At 42.0% G+C, this 13,644-nt stretch overlaps 1 protein-coding gene and 1 non-coding gene across 8 annotated transcripts in view; both read right to left on the bottom strand.

Moving 5' to 3' along the window:
- Positions 1-13,644, bottom strand: part of LOC124016614 (rap guanine nucleotide exchange factor 1-like) — a 94,505-nt gene that overhangs the window by 54,364 nt on the left and 26,497 nt on the right. The window contains exon 1 of one of the 7 annotated variants that reach the window (XM_046332142.1): positions 4,293-4,395. The exons of the other annotated variants lie outside the window; for them this stretch is intronic. The gene's annotated coding sequence lies outside the window, so the exon portion shown is untranslated. Of the gene's footprint in view, positions 1-4,292; positions 4,396-13,644 lie in introns of those variants that run through there. 7 annotated transcript variants of the gene reach the window in all.
- trnaa-ugc lies at positions 10,701-10,776 on the bottom strand. Its single transcript has one exon. It is a non-coding gene; the product is annotated as a tRNA-Ala (tRNA).

Genomic DNA, 13,644 nt, shown 5'->3' on the forward strand with positions numbered 1-13,644 from the left:
ATAGCTTTTTATAATTTGCTTTTTATTTTACTGGGCTGATGGAGCCGAGGGCAGCAGAACAATACTGAATGAACACTTATTTTAACTTAATATAATACATCATTAAAATCAATTTAGCCTCAAGTAAGTAATGCAACTTCTTCAATTTGGTTAAAATAATGCAAAAACAAAGTGTTGGAAAAGAAAGTAAAAGTGCAATATGTGCTATGTAGAAAGCTAACGTTTCAGTTCCTTGCTCAGAACATATGAAAGCTGGTGGTTCCTTTTAACATGAGTCTTCAATATTCCCAGGTAAGACGTTTTAGGTTGTAGTTATTATAGGAATTAAGGGACTATTTCCCTCTATACCATTTGTATTTCATTAACCTTTGACTATTGGATGTTCTTATAGGCACTTTAGTATTGCCAGTGTAACAGTATTGCCTCCGTCCCTCTCCTCGCTCCTCCCTGGGCTCGAACCAGGAACACAACGACAACAGCCACCCTCGAAGCAGCGTTACCAATGCAGAGCAAGGGGAACAACCACTCCAAGGCTCAGAGCGTGCGACGTTTGAAACGCTATTCACTTTGATTACACATGAAGTCATAAACAGCACAATGCTTGACGCACAACGAAGAGCTGCTGGCAAAATGCCCGAAAGTTCTGTTTGAATGAATGTTTACGCGCCTGCTTCTGCCTAGTACCGCTCAGTCAGATACTTGTATGCTCAGTCAGATTATATGCAATGCAGGACACGCAAGAGAATATCTAGTAACATCATCAACCATGTGTAGTTAACTAGTGATTATGATTGATTGATTGTTTTTATAAGATAAGTTTAACTAGCTAGCAACTCACCTTGGCTTACTGCATTTGCGTAACAGGCTGCTTGTGGAGTGCAACGAGAGAGGCAGGTGGTTATAGCGTTGGACTAGTTAACTGTAAGGTTGCAAGATTTGTTCCCCGAGCTGACAAGGTGAAAATATGTCATTATGCCACTGAACAAGGCAGTTAACACACCGTTTTATATATATATATATATATATATATAAAAATACACTTAGCTAGCGAATGCAGCTAACTAGTTTAGCTTACTCATAGACCCGGTTCAAACTGAGAGGGCTGTTATGTTTGCTAGCTGGCTATGGATATCCAACACTGGAACTCTTACAAGTCAAGGTAAGCTTTTGGTTTTATGAAATGTATTGCCACAGGGGCCCGCCGGTGTAACTGCTCCACTGCTTGCTTATTGCACTGTATGATTGTAGCGGGTTTACTAACGTGTTAGTTCTGGTCGCTATGTCCAACAACAGATATAACAATGAGCCAGATATTTCACTGGATGTATAAATGTGAAGCATCCAGTTACACTCACTACCAAATATGGTGTAGAGAGGAAGCCCAGTGGCCGGCAGAGGGAGAAGATGGAGCGAGATTAATTTTGTCAGACATTATGCAAATTTAGTCATTGATTAAACATTTTATTTCCATACAGTTTTCTGTTTCCAAAGCTAGAATCTGTAAGAGTGGACTATGTTTTGTAGACTTCACCCTTTGTTTCTAAAAACTGCATTGTTTAGGAGGGCAAATTGAGTTGTGGCATACGCACATGATGATCTTCATCAGAAGGCACTCCCAGGAATCCCAGTTCGACAATAAATGAATGATTTGTTCCATAAAGTCCATCATTTATGTCCAAATAGCCACTTGTTGTTAGCGTGTTCAGCCCAGTAATCCATCATCATGAGGCACTTCGTCCAGACAAAAACTCAAAAAGTTCCGTTACAGGTCATAGAAACAAGTCAAACGATGTATGGAATCAATCTTTAGGATGTTTTTAACATAAATAAATCAATAAGGTTCCAATCCTATGTCTGAAGAAAAGCACTGGAACAAGAGTTAACTGTCGGGAGCGTACGTCACGAGGCCGAGAGACACTCTGCCAGACAACTGACTCAAACAGGTCTCATGAGCCCTTCCTTTATAGTAGAATCCTCAAACCAGTTTCTAAAGACAGTTGACATCTAGTGGAAGCCGTAGGAAGTGCAACTTGACTCCACAGACGCTGTGTATTCGGTAGGCCAAGCTGAAAAACTACAAACATCAGATATCCCACTTCCTGGTTGGATTTTTCTCAGGTTTTTGCCTGCCATGTGGGTTCTGTTATACTCACAGACATCATTCAAACAGTTTTAGAAATTTCAGAGTGTTTTCTATCCAATACTAATAATAATATGCATATATTAGCATCTGGGACAGAGTAGGAGGCACTCTGGGCACGCTATTCATCCAAAAGTGAAAATGCTGCCCCCTATCCCAAAAAGGTTAACACAGGTGTGAATGTTGACGAGGACAAGGCTGGACATCACTCTGTCATGCTGATTGGGTTCAAATAACAGACTGAAAGCTTCAAAAGGAGGGTGGGTTCTTGGAATCATTGTTCTTCCTCTGTCAAACATGGTTACCTGCAAGGAAACACATGCAGTCATAATTTCTTTGCACAAAAAGGGCTTCACAGGCAAGGATATTGCTGCCAGTAAAATTTGACCTAAATCAACCATTTATTGGATCATCAAGAACTTCAAGGAGAGCGGTTCAATTGTTATGAAGAAGGAAGAAGGCTTCAGGGCGCCCAAGAAAGTCCAGCATGTCCAGCAAACATCTCCCAACCATCCAGGAACAGTTTGGTGACGAACAATGCCTTTTCCAGCATGAAGGAGCACCTTGCCCTAATGCAAAAGTGATAACTAAATGGCTCTAGGAACAAAACATCAATATTTTGGGTCCGTGGCCAGGAAACTCCCCAGACCTTAATCCCATTGAGAACTTGTGGTCAATCCTCAAGAGGCGGGTAGACAAACAAAAACCCACAAATTCTGACAAACTCCAAGCGTTGATTATGCAGGAATGGGCTGCCATCAGTCAGGATGTGGCCCAGAAGTGAATTGACAGCATGCCAGGGCGGATTGCAGAGGTCTTGAAAAAGAAGGGTCAACACTACAAATATTGACTCTTTGCATCAACTTCATGTCATTGTCAATAAAAGCCTTTGACACTTATGAAATGCTTGTAATTTTACTTCAGTATTCCATAGTAACATCTGACAAAATTATCTTGACACTGAAGCAGCAAACTTTGTGGAAATTAATATTTGTGTCATTCAAAACTTTTGGCCTCAACTGTACAGGTGTTTACTCTACATGATAGCTGCATCTCCACCCACTGTTGTGGTCTGAGGAGAGGGGTCACTGTGTTTTGGGTTATTACAGCTGTTCACCCACCATTGAACCACAGAGCTAGTAGGTAATGTTCAATTGAAGTGTGTGTAATTGGAGGCTGCTAGGCTAAATGATGACAGAGTGAGAAACACAGGTCCCGGTGCCAGATGTTAAGTAATGGGAAGAGTTCAATGTGACCGCCAGTGAGAGAGAGCAGGAGAGAGAAAGGGGAACAGAAAGAGGGTGAGAGCGACAGAGAGAGAGAGAAAGAGAGAGAGAGAGAAAGAGAGAGAGAGTGGAACAGAAAGAGGGTGAGAGCGACAGAGAGAGAAAGGGGAACAGAAAGAGGGGGAGAGCGACAGAGAGAGAAAGGGGAACAGAAAGAGGGTGAGAGAGACAGAGAGAGAAAGGGGAACAGAAAGAGGGGGAGAGCGACAGAGAGAGAAAGGGGAACAGAAAGAGGGGGAGAGCGACAGAGAGAGAAAGGGGAACAGAAAGAGGGTGAGAGCGACAGAGAGAGAAGGGGGAACAGAAAGAGGGTGAGAGCGACAGAGAGAGAAGGGGGAACAGAAAGAGGGTGAGAGAGACAGAGAGAGAAAGGGGAACAGAAAGAGGGGGAGAGCGACAGAGAGAGAAAGGGGAACAGAAAGAGGGTGAGAGCGACAGAGAGAGAAAGGGGAACAGAAAGAGGGTGAGAGCGACAGAGAGAGAAAGGGGAACAGAAAGAGGGGGAGAGCGACGGAGAGATAGCGAGAGAATATCAGCTAAAAGTAGCGCAGGGATGATTAAATGAGTGAATCATCCTCTGAACAAAGCAAGACTCCCCCCATTTCATCAAAGCACATTATCACAAATTGGTGTGTGGAGAATGACTAAATTAGAGTTAGCAATCATTTCCCTGTTCGGTTCTCTTCTCTCCGTAGTGAGATGGGTACAATGGGAGGCTGGGAGCTACGGACTGTGTGCGTGCGCGTGACACTATGAAAACACCAGTGATGTAGAAACATGTATAGTTAAAAGCCCATAATAAGAAGCATTAAAAACAGCTTCACTATGTGGCTGACATGAAGAGACTAGACACACACCATGCTCACCAGCGCACGCAGTCTCAATAGTCTAAAATAACTCAGCCGTTGCAATCGTACCCCCAGATCTGAAACGTTGCATTCGTGACGCCGAAGGAGAGAAAGTCTGTCAGCTGCAAAAAAAAAAAAAACAAGCTAGATGTAATGTGGTTAGGAGAGCAGCTTCTGCTATTACCACAATCATAGTACATACACACGCTAGTCTTCGCATAAATGAATACCTCTATACTGGAACGCTCCACCATAATGGGTGTACTACATAATGGCAAAATGAATTATAATACAGGATATATATATAGTGTATTACTGAAATAGTGCCGTGAGACCTCGTAGAACAGAGGCTAGTGCTGGCAGGGCTCTAAAATGCAACCAATTTGGTCGCATATGCGCCAAAATATTTTTCTGTGCGACTAGTTGTTTTATCCTAGATAATAATAGTAGTAATAATGAGGCTTCGCTGTACCATAGTTTCCGTTACTACAGCAAAAACGGCTTCCTTATAGCCCAAACAGGTCAAAATATCTGACCCATATTACCAGTGGAACATTTTTATCTTCCTATAGCGGATTGCAGGAACCGCATTTTACATTCATAAACATTCATAAACATTCATAAACCATTCATAAACATTCATAAACCATTCATAAACCATTCATAAACATTCATAAACCATTCATAAACCATTTATAAACCATTCATAAACCATTCATAAACCATTCATAAACCATTCATAAACCATTCATAAACCATTCGTTAACCATTTTTACACTTTGTTCAGTCATGTTACCTCATTGGCTAGCTAACAATGTGGTAACTTTACCAGTATAACCAAACACTTGGGGGGCAAAGAAAGGAAAAGGCACAGTTTCTTCAGATGATCAATGATCATAGCAATGAATGAATGACTGCTCTCTTGTATGTTGTCATCACAAACCTGACGTTTTTAAAAAAGAGACAGTGTACAATTTAATGTAATGCATCTCAATAGGAAAATTGTGCTTTTACACAATGTAGTTAACCTAATATTCCACAAATGACCTTGTATAATGACCTTTATAATAAGCAAATGTCGTTACAGTGTTACATATTAGTTTCTAGGGCACAACATTCAAAAGCATCTAGAATTCATATAGCCTAGATGACAATCAAAAAAAAAATACTCATTTTCTGGTGCTCCTAAATTTCATGTGGTTCTCCAAACAAAAACTGGGAGCCCTGAGACTATCTGCAATGCATCTCAAGCAGTCTCAGTCACTAATGAAGATCCCACTAAGTAACAGCTGTGAGCCTACGTTTTAAACGAAGACCACAGAAACCTGTGAGGCTAAACTAGGTTCAACCACAATGAGGCCGCAACCAAGTATAATCTTTAAGCGAGAGCATGGCTAACGCTAATGCTGACGTTTTTACAAGTAGCAAAAAAGAAGGAGCACATTTAAAGTATTTAAGGAATAGTTTTTATGATAAGAAATTACTAAAAGTTCATAAATAAAAGGTTTTTGGAGTGTTCCATGCTCAAATCAAAGCACTATGTACCCTCAAATATTTGAGTCACTTAGGTGAGACCAACATGTTCTGCTGCCCCTTTAAGGGTGAGATGTAACCATGGTAAGTAAATGGGGAACTCACATGTCTACCTGCAGGCTACTTGTGCACTAGGCTAATAGATACAGAAGATTGTGTTCTTAATTTCACCTATTGCATTATTTTTTCATTACAGGGCCGTTCCTCAAAGCAACTGATTAAGCTAGTCACATGGTATGTTTGTTTACAAACACGGAAGCAAAAACGGAAGCTTTCGTAATGTGCCTATCCACTGTTGTGCAGCGCAAGAGACAAAGTTACACTTGAATTTCACTGCTAATGCTTGATAAACCCAGCAAAAAAATAAATGTCCTCTGTCAACTGCGTTTATTTTCAGCAAACTGAAACGTGTAAATATTTGTATGAACACAAGATTCAACAACTGAGACATAAACTGAACAAGTTCCACAGACATGTGACTAATAGAAATGGAATAATGTGTCCCTGAACAAAGGGGGGGGGATTAAAATCAAAAGTAACAGTCAGTATCTGGTGTGGCCACCAGCTGCATTAAGTACTGCAGTGCATCTCCTCCTCATGGACTGCACCAGATTTGCCAGTTCTTGCTGTGAGATGTTACCCCACTCTTCCACCAAGGCACCTGCAAGGTCCCAGACATTTCAGGGGGGGGAATGGCCCTTGCCCTCACCCTCCGATCCAACAGGTTCCAGACGTGCTCAATGAGATTGAGATCCGGGCTCTTCGCTTGCCATGGCAGAACACTGACATTCCCGTCTTGCAGGAAATCTGCAATACTGCTGATTCTGTGCGTGGTGGCATTGTCATGTCAGGATGCGCCTGCAGGAAGGGTACCACATAAGGGAGGAGGATGTCTTCCCTGTAACGCACAGCGTTGAGATGGCCTGCAATGAAAACAAGCTCAGTCCGATGATGCTGTGGACACACCACCTCAGACGGACCCTCCACCTCCAAAATCGATCCCGCTCCAGAGTACAGGCCTCGGTGTAACGCCCATTCCTTCGACGATAAATGCAAATCTGACCATCACCCCTGGTGAGACAAAACCGCAACTCGTCAGTGAAGAGCACTTTTTGCCAGTCCTATCTGGTCCAGCGAAGGTGTTGCCTGTGATGTCTGGTGAGGACCTGCCTTACAACAGGCCTACAAGCCCTCAGTCCAGCCTCTCTCAGCCTATTGCGTACAGTCGGAGCACTGATATAGGGACTGTGCGTTCCAAGTGCAACTCGGGCAGTTGTTGCCATCCTGTACCTGTCCCGCAGGTGATGTTCAGATGTACCGATCCGGTGCAGGTGTTGTTCCACGTGGTCTGCCACTGCGAGGACGATCAGCTGTCCGTCCTGTCTCCCTGTAGCGCTGATGACTCGTAATGTCACACAGAAAAGCCATTTCACACAGAAACATTTCGTCTCGGAGTTCGAAAGCACCTTCCCTGGCTTAAACCTCTGTGTTAGGCGTCTCACAGTACGGACATTGCAATTTATTGCCCTGGCCACATCTGCAGTCCTCATGCCTCCTTGCAGCATGCCTAAGGCACATCCCCGCAGATGTTCACGCAGATTTATTTTGGTGTTTTTCAGAGTCAGTAGAAAGGCCTCTTTAGTGTCCTAAGTTGTCATAACTGTGACCTTAATTGCCTACTGTCTGTAAGCTGTTAGTGTCTTAACGACTGTTCATTCATGGTTTATGGTTCATTGAACAAGCATGGGAAACAGTGTTTAAACCCTTTACAATGAAGGTCTGTGAAGTTATTTGGATTTTTACGAATTATCTTTGAAAGACAGGGTCCTGAAAAAGGGACGTTTCTTTTTTTGCTGAGTTTAGTTACAAATCTTAGACCTATAAAAGTTGAACCCTCTAAGATGTGCCAAATCATTTCTCTCCAGCTATGCATTTGGTTTGCTAACGTTCATGCTAATTTCGTACTTTGTTAGCCTTATTTAGCATATCACTAGCTCATAATTTACTTTTTCAGCTCGCACATCTATTTTTAGATGTAAATGTGAGTATATGGTCACACTGTAGAACACTGAGCAGGAGACCTACAGAGAAATGGAAGGGAGGAATGGAATGCTAGACTACTCTAGGCACGTGAGGTGAGAAGTCATGGAGGACTGGGTCGAGTCCAGCGATTGGTGGGGTTGTTCCTGGTGGGTTTCCGGTCTGAGCCGTGCTCCAGAACAATGAGCCACAGGAAGGAGTGCTGGGGTGGAGAGGAAGTCAGACTGTGTAAAGGGGAGTGTTGTCGGTGCACACCCTCTGTGGGACTCCAGTGACCAACCACTATCCATCTACTCCCATATAGAATAGTTGACTAGTGTGACTATGCCACATGTTAACTCAATGACTTGTAGGCATGGGGGGGGAAGCTTCCTTCCTCTGGTGTGTCTACCCATTCTTCTAGGAAGGAACAGCTCTTTTAGGTGAAAGGGACCAAATCGTATCAGTAAGAGTCAATCATTTGGCTCCCTAATGAGCATACCGCTTTTTGCCGATTATATGCAGATAAATTATAAACATTCAATGAAAATGTTGAATCCTCACTGCAGGAACAATAGGTAGTGGAGAAAGGGACCCATTTTGGTCCAAAATATGCTAAAAGAAAACAGATTGACGGTTATTAAAGCTAAAAATATGTATATGCTATTATTAAAAGAGATATAGGCCTACTGATTTGATTTAAGTGTTGACAATGGAGTAGTCAACTTCTGATTTCTGTGTAGTAAAGCCCAGGTTTAACACTTGCTTCATTCTTCAATCATACCTGTAGGACTACCTGTCATGACTACATACCTGTCATGGGCACATGACTTTGTATAAAAGTGGGGGTGCACAATCTTTTTTTTTTTTTTTTGCATTTTTAAAACCATTTTCCTGCAATTCTATATTGTTTCATTAATCCATGTTGACTTGACAGAACATCCTATTTTTTGCCACAATAAACTAAAATTGAAAGAGTAGATTAGACTCATTTTTCTGACTAGATTACTAATCTACCGCCTAGGGCTGGGTGATATCACCATATTTTTGTAATTGCTTATGGTATCACAATGTGTTTTTTAAAAATAATACAAGTTTTAAATATGCTTTATGAGTGGTTAATGACCATAGGGTGGCAACACAAATAAGTGATTTCAATAGTGCTTTCTCCATTTATACTGTTCAATCCAACTCCAAACAAAAATTATATCCAGAATTGATAAATTTCCTGCAGTTTTATAACTTCCACACTGTGCCAAGCAGCATGATACGGGCAAAAAAATATAGGCCTAGTTAATTGGTGAACTGTTGGAATTATGTAAATATAATGATTATTCTAATTCTATAGTTGGAATATAATTTTATATCATGTTGCTAGCTAGACAACATATTCATTACTTGTCTATTCCTCTCTGATAACATAACGTTGCAAAAATATGCTTATCGAGGCCTACACCAGCACCAGGCAGTATTAGCTAGCTAGCTACGTTTGCTGAGACTCTTAGTACATTTAGCAAGATTAGCATTAGCGGCTAACACATTATTTTATCAACACCTTGCTAAGAAAAGACAAAGCAGATAGTAGATAGTAAGACGCAAACTAATAGTGTATAAAACGCTTATGGAAAGCAGCATGTCACCAACACTGTTGCATCCACCTGACCATGTAGAGTTAACAGCAAGAGAGTGAGTACACACTCCCCTACTCCCAGGATGCATAATAACAAATCAACATGAGATAAGGATGTTTGTGCGTCTGAGTTGGTAAGGTTTCAGACCTTGAGGGAAGACGGTAGTACATTACATTTACATTTAAGTCATTTAGCAGACGCTCTTATCCAGAGCGACTTACAAATTGGTGCATTCACCTTAGGGCGGTAAACCGTATTTGGCTATATATCGGTATTGATGCATGTGCCGTTTTGAGTTTTTACTTTACCTTCTATAATGGTATTGCAATATTTGGTTTGTTAAATGTGATATGCAACTCTGGTGCGTATGTCAGTTTTTATAGTTAACTCTGTTTGATACTTGAGTCATCTCTCTCCCTCTCCTCCTGCTGCTGCATACTGCTAAGCACACCAAGCCCGGCCCCCTGTCACTCAAGTAGAGAGCAGTTGCTTGACCATGGAGTCACACGCTCTCTGACCTGTCCCTTACCCCCTCTGCTCCCTGCCCCTCTGTCCTTTCGTTTACCCCCCTCTACCCCCTGTCCTGCCCCTTATCCCCCTCTACAACCTGCCCCTTACCCCCTCTGCTCCCTGTCCTGCCCCTTACCCCCTCTGCTCCCTGTCCTGCCCCTTACCCCCTCTGCTCCCTGTCCTGCCCCTTATCCCCCTCTACAACCTGCCCCTTACCCCCGTGCTCGTGCTCAAATCATTTTGATGCACTGAGAGGTAGGCACGCTTTTTCTGTCTTCAGAAAAGTTTGATTCTTTTAAGCACAAAGTCATACACACAGTGTTTTGTTCATGAATAATGTTGTATATTTAGAGGTTACTCATAAGTGGTTTGTCTTGTTAAGATGCACTTGTAACTGTACTTTTTAGGATGATATCAATATTCTGAATTCAACATGTGGTTAATAGTTAGCTAAGGTATTAGCAGACTATTGTATGTGTGAACGATGGCTAGCTCCTCAAATGATCCCAGTCCCTCCTATTGTGCATCTGTTGTAGAAAGAGGCGACGATTCGCAGAACATAATGTGGCTCTACAAATGTTTTGTTTCCTTTTGGATGCAGAGAGTGAATTCTGCTTAATTAAAACTACCTGATCTCCAACGTCCACGTCTATAGTCTCAATCAACCACACACACAACGCAGCTCTACAGTGGTGCAGTACAGCACCGGTTACAAGTGCATACATTTTCATACTGGTCCCCCATGGGAATCAAACCCACAACCCTGGCGTTGCAAGCACCATGCTCTACCGACTGAGCCACACAGGACCCTAGGCCTAGATGATATCTAAAACTACTAACACACTGAATTCATACATTTTCAGTCATTTTAATTGTAATGTCTTTCTACTCAATACCACAACTAATTTTACTTTAAAGTATTCAATAATTTAGCTGTGTATTTTTGGGATGAATCATAGCATTAGATATGTATTAGAGGCCACCAAAATAAAGCTCGTTCTGCATGCCCCCCCATGGACAAACTCCCAGCCCGGAACTCCCTGCATTTACGGAAAACACTGGAGATAAATGGGAACTGACGGACTGGTGGACCATGTCTAACAGTGAGAATGCAATGAACAGAGGGATCCATATTAGGACTCTATAATAGACAGTACTAGTAGATCTATAGTACTATAATAAAACGCACACCCCGGAATGTGTTTTGATCTCCCTCTATGGTTGTGACACCACTATAAAAATCTATTTTTGACAAACGTGATAATAGCGTAGGCTCTAAACTATTACGTCTACATCTAAGTCTGATGAGGAAGTATGCCTATCATGCCACTATCTGGGGGAAGTCTTATTTAATCACTGCCAAATTAGTCAAGATCACACATTTAGAAAGAGAAGAAAACTAGTCAACATAACGGCAGCCGTGGTGTGGTATACAGCAATCACTGACACAAACTGCGACTCCAAACAGGAAATTAGTAGCTCTTTGGTGAGGAGATTTGAACTATATGTGGGGGGTATTAAAGCTTATAAAAAGGTAGCCTATCTTAAGACACATTCTGTTGAAACAGTACTGAATGAGACATAGCCCATTAATATCATTCCAATACACTGCGTCAGGACTACAATGATACCACTTAGTCATAAAGTCTTCCTTTCGAAGAATAGAACTACGAGAAACATGCGCCAACACCTACTCAAGAGAAGCCATTGTGTCAAAATGTAAGACAGTAGCACTTTGACAGTAAGGAAATGGCTGGGTTAAGGGTTTGTGTGTACATTGTGTGGAGCACACAAACACTGGCCGAGTCTCGTCTCAACGCCCCGCTGTTCAACTAAGTATGGAGCCAAAAAGTCCCCATCACAACCTCTCTCATTCTGCCTTGGGGAGTGACGTTTCTCACTAATGGCATGTTGATTATATGGGTGAGTGGTGCAAGGCACAAGCCGTATTAGGGTTGATTACATGGGTGAGAGGTGCAAGGCACAAGCCGTATTAGTGTTGATTATATATGGGTAAGTGGTGCAAGGCACAAGCCCTATTAGTGTTGATTATATATGGGTAAGTGGTGCAAGGCACAAGCCCTATTAGTGTTGATTATATATGGGTAAGTGGTGCAAGGCACAAGCCCTATTAGTGTTGATTATATATGGGTAAGTGGTGCAAGGCACAAGCCGTATTAGTGTTGATTACATGGGTGAGTGGTGCAAGGCACAAGCCGTATTAGTGTTGATTACATGGGTGAGTGGTGCAAGGCACAAGCCGTATTAGTGTTGATTATATGGGTGAGTGGTGCAAGGCACAAGCCGTATTAGTGTTGATTATATGGGTGAGTGGTGCAAGGCACAAGCCGTATTAGGGCCGGCGCTAAAACACAATGCTACATCATAAGGGGCCTGAGGAGAGGAAAAAAAAAACACACAAAACCCATTAAATCTATGAGTCTCTCCTGTCGCACACACGCTGCATCAAAGAGAATAGCCTAGTGGTACAAACTAAAGGCCTGTGTGTGTCCGATATAGCCTATCCAGCATATTCAAACAGCGCAGCAACTAGCAGAAAGCCTCCTGGGCTTATAACTAATCCATATGCAAAAGGCTGGAAAAAGGCTAGGTCAACTATTTCGATTCCATAGTAAGGCTGAAACTGAAGTACTCCCTCCCCTTTCCAACGTGTTCCCAATAAAGTCTAGTTATTGGATTGAATGTTTCCAAGTGCAGTGGGCGTACCAGGCGTACACATGTGTACGCCAACATAAAATTCATGTAAAAACATTAGTTTGACGGCATGAATTTGAGGGCATGTCACCAGCTCAGGTCAGCCAGTAGGGTAAGATGAGCGATTTTGTACATTCAGCATCACTCCATCAAGGGAAATATCTTTCTAACAAAGATATTTACATGTATTTCAGGATGTTGCATATCCCTGGAATTGAATCAGAATTCATGTAATCATTATATATATTTTTTAAAGTGGTTGCCACTACTGTTATAAAACTATGTCCATCTTCATTTCCCAAACACAATTCAACACAACCACAATCTCTTTTTTTTTTGTAAAATAAGAATCTTTTAACACAGACTTAACACAGAATAAAAAACTGTTTTACCCCCCAAAAATGAACCGTTTTTACATAGGGCAGGCGCTGCTGTTACCCCATATCCCAGCGATAATGCCTTGCATTACATTTAGACTATATTAGCCCACACAGCTATGCAGATGCACTTCATGTTAGGTTCAGGACCTTATATTGAAGCTTATAGGAGACCCCAACTGATGTATAGAACAAAATAATAAATATCAACTTTGGTTTAGATACAAGCGTCATGAATCCTCTAACATAATACATTTGCTAGACTTGGTGAGAAAACTTTGGGGATCTGTTTCTTCTTTCCATGAAATGACGACCTCTTCCTAAATATTTGGTCAAATGATTGATTTTGTATACGTTTTCCTAAAAACAAGGTTGGCTCAAATGACCCCACTCTCCCCTATGGGTGTCCATGGGGGGCAGCACTGTGCCTGGGGGCTGGGTCATTCAATTGTCCTGTATATGCACACACACTCATGGAACAAAAAAAGCAGGCACACACTCATGGAACACACACAGACACGAAGCTTGGGCGGTACCCATATTGTCATACTGACCTTATGCCATATCGGGATATTCGGTAACACA

The sequence above is a fragment of the Oncorhynchus gorbuscha genome, linkage group LGY, assembly GCF_021184085.1.
Source record: "Oncorhynchus gorbuscha isolate QuinsamMale2020 ecotype Even-year linkage group LGY, OgorEven_v1.0, whole genome shotgun sequence".
Taxonomy (NCBI): Eukaryota; Metazoa; Chordata; class Actinopteri; order Salmoniformes; family Salmonidae; genus Oncorhynchus; species Oncorhynchus gorbuscha.